Source organism: Poecilia latipinna, unplaced genomic scaffold, assembly GCF_001443285.1.
Source record: "Poecilia latipinna isolate Pla-1442-1.1 unplaced genomic scaffold, P_latipinna-1.0 Scaffold1029, whole genome shotgun sequence".
In the NCBI taxonomy this organism is placed as follows: domain Eukaryota; kingdom Metazoa; phylum Chordata; class Actinopteri; order Cyprinodontiformes; family Poeciliidae; genus Poecilia; species Poecilia latipinna.
Window position 1 is genome coordinate 34,667 of NW_015113645.1, and position 5,297 is coordinate 39,963.

The window sequence follows — 5,297 nt, forward strand, 5'->3', positions numbered from 1 at the left end:
AAGGAAAGCCAGGGGGTCCTTGGAGTGTGGGAAAGCTGCAGGTCAGGGAGAGTTTGAGTTTAAAGTGGCAGTGTTATGTAAAATCAACTTTAAAAAAAAACAAAAAAACTTTAAATCAAGTTACAATGTTATTCCTTCAACCATTCAGCTGGGCAAAATGCTTGGGGGGGCCGAGCGTTGCCTTCAAGGACGAAGCTCCTCCTCGGAGCTGCAGTTTCCAAAGCTTCACAGAACACGACGCCCTCCCTCACGTCTTCCCCACTCAGCTCCTTCAGAATAGATATCAGCAATTGGCAAACACCTGGTTGAACGCCACATCCGTTGAGCTCATGATACGAACTGATTATCAGTGAAATGCCGGTAAAACCATCAGAGGGTTAGTAGAGGAACAATGTTGCGATGACTTCCTGAAGTCACCTAGTTACTTGACTATAGCAATTTAGATTGAGTGAACCCCTAACTAAAGATTTTGAGCTGTTATAAATATGCAAGAATAATATATATATATATATATATATATATATATATATATATATATATATATATATATATATATATATATATATATATATAGGGTTAGAGGATACCACAACTGGAGTCCACACGAGGAAGGAAGCCAAGGCCAAGAGGCAGTATTACTCTAGTTTAATTACATCATTTGTTGCTATGAGTCTCTGGGAGATGAGGCAGTGTAATCACTGTGCAGATTTCCTAACAGATGTCTGGCTACTGTCTCGGTCTTTACATTTAATCAAAGAGCTCATAAACTATGTTGATAACAGCGACACAGCTTCATGTTAAGTGAGATGGACTCCACCACATCAAATTATTGGGATTTTAGTTTTGAATCAACCTTTAATTATAAAACCAAAATGCTTGATAGGAGCTTGATAACTAAAAGCTCTGCTCTCGATTTTACTTCCCTGATATCTGCTGTGCTTATTGCCTCTTATTTTGCGGGTCTAAATGTGAAAATGAAGGAGAGATTGTCATACATCCAGTCTCGTCACATCTTTAAAGTTTATGTGGTGCTTATGATTCGCTCATGTTCTGAATTATAAATTCTGGGATCAATGGCATAAAATTCACTCTGATTTACTGCATCATTTTTGGATGCATTACTTTCTTACGACATTACTATCTTGAGTTTTGTTCTCCTATATCAAATCATTGATGTATTAGCAGTATGGCAAACAATTAGTACACTGGCAGATGTGATTAGGTCATGTTATTAATGAGTTGCAATCCTGTAGTAGAGGTATGCATGCATGGCGTATCTAAGAATAAGCAACAGTAGTTACTCTTTTGTCAGTAAAATCTTAGTTTTACTTTGGAGCTACTCAGTTTAAGTCCATGATAAGATTCAAAATGTTTGAGTGCTATTCTATTCCCTACATAATAAAGACTGATGAATAATGTTGTCTCATACAGTGCAAATAAACCCAGAGGGCAAAACACCCTAATTACTATGATTCCCAGAGTGAAACAAGCCAGATAATGTTTGACTTCAGCACAGCTTGAAGTGGTGCCACTGCAATTTTATCATGTCTACTTCAACTTACAACCATCATACATATTTTCAAGGCTGCCAAATGCCATTTAAAATGCTTAAGTTTTAAGTTTGAACTACCCAAACATGTGTCACATGTTTTGAAAAGGCACACATCTAATTTGCGTAGACATTGTGTTCGAGTGAGTTGGTCAAGTCAACAAGAAAGAAATCTAATCGGTCCACATATTTTTATTATGACAGAGGCAAGAATTTGACTGAAGGGTTTGCTCTATTGCTCCATTAACTCAGTGATACCTGGATTCAAACAGATTCAAACAGATGCTTCTGAGAATATTATGAACTAACTGAATGGTGAATTTATTTCAGTAAATCACTTCAATAAGTGAAACATGAAATATCATAGATATTATGGAGAATCAGGGTTGGTTTTGGCATAGGAGAGTCAACTAAGGGGAGAAAATAAAAGGTAGAAGAAAAAAAAACATAACCACAATGTGGACCCTAATTGGCATCTGTTTCTCCTGCCTTTGAAACCTGTTGTTTCACAGTCTGATGGACGCCCCACTGCTGTTAGTCTAATGCGCTGAAAATGGAAAACTGAATCTACCTGCTGATGCGCCACAATGAGCTCACGCAATGGGAATAGGTAAAGAAATGTTTAAACAAATTAGCTGATGTTTGAATGAATTTCCAGGGTGTCAGAGTGATTACTAACCTTTTTTAACATGGTCCTTAATTTACAGTTAAGCTACATTGTGTTTACAAGTGGGGTTTGTTGTTATAAGCTAAAGTTAGCCTATGATTTATATAACTCCTAAAAGGGTGTGATGAAGTGGTTGAGATTATATTTATTCTTCCCTTGTCCTTTAAACATGACCATAATTTACACCTGTTTTTTTTTTTTTTTAAATATAATTATTCATGATGCTTTAGTTTGACATTGCTGTTTCAACTTGGGTTCACATTCGTATCCCAGGGTTGTTTGTAATAGCATAATCCTTTACAAACATGCTTTTAAAGCAAACCCTCTTATGTCAGCAGTTAATTTGAATTGTTGTTGTGTTAAATGTACGTTTGTGGTAAGGGATTTCTGTTAAAGGGGTGGTCTTATGTGCCAAAATGGCACGGATCAAGTAGCTATGTTGCCTTCAGTTGTAATAAAAAATACTGTCAAACATGGCTTAAAAGAAATTTGACTTTGTAATTTGATGCCTAGAAATTGGCTTCTGTCTCTTTAAGAAGCTCCTGTTCTCCCTGACACTCTGCCTTACAACCGTTCTTAGGAGTGTTGGATTGAGAAGGAGTTCGTATGATGAGCTTAGCGGACGAACAGGTCCACCAGCTGTTTGCTAATTGCTGCCGCTAGTCTGATGGACTATAGTAGTTACTGTTACTGAGTGGGGAAATGGAAATCATGGGGGAGGTGGAAGCTTGACTAGAGACTGCAGCTTCAAGGAGCAGCTTTGTGGAAATAGGAGACGAACAAGCATTTAGGAATCCCTGATTGACTGCCACGGGGGAATAAAGAAGGTTAAAATATTATCATTAATCACACTTTTTCCTCTTAAGTAGAAGAACCATGAATCATCAAAAATATTGCAGTGGTATCAAAAATAGTATCAAGAATATATATTTTTTTAGCTTTGGTATAGAGTTTGAAATGTAGCTACCATGACAACCCTACTAGAGCTTTATCAGTAATCTTTATCAATCTTCGAGCCAAAGCATTTTCCCTTAAAACTAATGTTTTGTTTGACTTTTTGATAGGTTGAAATTTGAGTTTTTGCTAGCTGAAAGCCACAATGATAAGAATTAACACAAATAAATGTTTGTAATAGATCTCTGTGTAATGAATGTATCATTGAATTGAATAAATAAGTTACAGATTCAATCTTAACCAGATTTATTGAGGTATTCTTGTATATTCCGGAGAGGAATATAGTCTATAGACTAAATCTTAAAATAGTGTCTTATCACAAACCTAGATGTTGTAATTGTTTGGCATATTTTTTTTAATTAAATGTGCATTTTTTGACAAAAGGCATCGCATAATTCTTTGTCAAGTTAATAGATTTTAAAGGTACCTACAATGAGAGAGTTCTCAAATTAAATTTTCCATGGTTTTACAAAACAATTACTTTCTATTTATTTCTATTTATTTTAAGGGGCAATGTGATGAGACTTGTCTGTTGTGATTTAAATGGCACTAGTTCTTGCTCTGTCACTGCCATCTACTGGTTGGATTAGCATAAAAAGTAGATATGCACAATCAATTATGCTTCAGTCATTACTTGCACAAACTCCTTTGAGTCCAAGCTTCATGTGAGACCAGGAAATGTATTTTGGGATCAATTAAAAGTTTGTAATATGACATTTTCCCTTTTGGTGCCTAACTCTGCTATAGATATTATGAGTAAAATCAAAGGCTGAAAACATAGCAAACAGATTATGTGTTATTTGTTTTTGCAGAGGCCCAATTTTCTTAAACTAGGAAAGCTGCAATGGCAAAGTGCTTTTAAATGTCGCTGTGGTTTGCCTTTATGGGCCTACTTTGGTGGAAAATTGAGCTGTTCAAACATGATAACACACTACACAATAGCTGAACCCCAAATGCCCCACTTATCTTAAGCAAAAAAGGAAAGAAAAAACCCCCAACCTTGTCTACCCTGTTTTACTCTCCTCACACTTCCCCGGCTGCTGCTCCTCACCTTCACTGTTTGCTCCCATAGTTTCCTCCCTTTATGCTCTTGCAAGCTGCTGAAAACGCATCTTAGCACAAATGTGTGAAAGCTCATCCGGAGCTGCAGGACAGAAACGGGGTAAGAGTGCGAAATAACACAGAAACCTTGTGAGCTTGCATTTGATAGGCAGACAGATAGAGGGACAAAAGATGGAAAGTGTTAATCCACGCAGTTGTGTGAATGCGCCTTTGTGCTCCTCCAGGTGCAGGCTGGATACATTATTGAGAACAGGTGCTGTGGTAGAATGTATGCCCTCACAGCTGCAGCCAAGGAGATTACTAGCCAGGCTTCCTTGTAATGAAGTTTCTATCGATTGGCCCACCACAGGTTCTTGTTTTTGCCTGCTAACAGTGTGACTTTTTCAGAGCCTCAGTTCGAGGTTTTTGAGTACATCATTTAAGGTATAAAATTGAGTTTTGGGTAGGGGTTCGATTTGTTGATGGTAAATAATTGCTTGGTGACTTCTTATACATCCATATCTCAAATTCTTGTCCCTTTTTTTGCTTCACATGGGCGAGAAAAATCAATCCATGCTCTAGAATTAATCTCTATGCAATACACGGCTTCCACCAGTGTTTTTCATGTCCTGTGTTACAGTTGCAGCTAAAAGATGTGAGAACTGTGAAGTCACTTAATTAGTTTCAGTCGAAACCATTTGACAGCTGGAATATTTTGATGTCAGTAACATGTCTTGTTGGTGCTATCAAAGTTTTAGAAATTGGTATGCATTTGTGGTTATTTTCATGAGACGTATGTAATGGTTGTGTTACTGCAAAGAACATGAAATATTGTACAGTGTGTTAGGAAGTGTGAATAGTAAAAGATAAAAAACAATTACACACACCACAGATTTCAGGGCCCTTCTGTGAATACATTAATCTCAAATATCAATTTGAACAGCTGTAATTATTTTGGTAATCCCCTATGATCATGCAGCAGGATTTCTAAAGAAGTCTACTTAAATAATAAAGGATATGGTAAAGTGAACCGTCTGAGTGTATAGAATGACTGAATGGTCTGGCTGTAGTATAATTACAATTCAG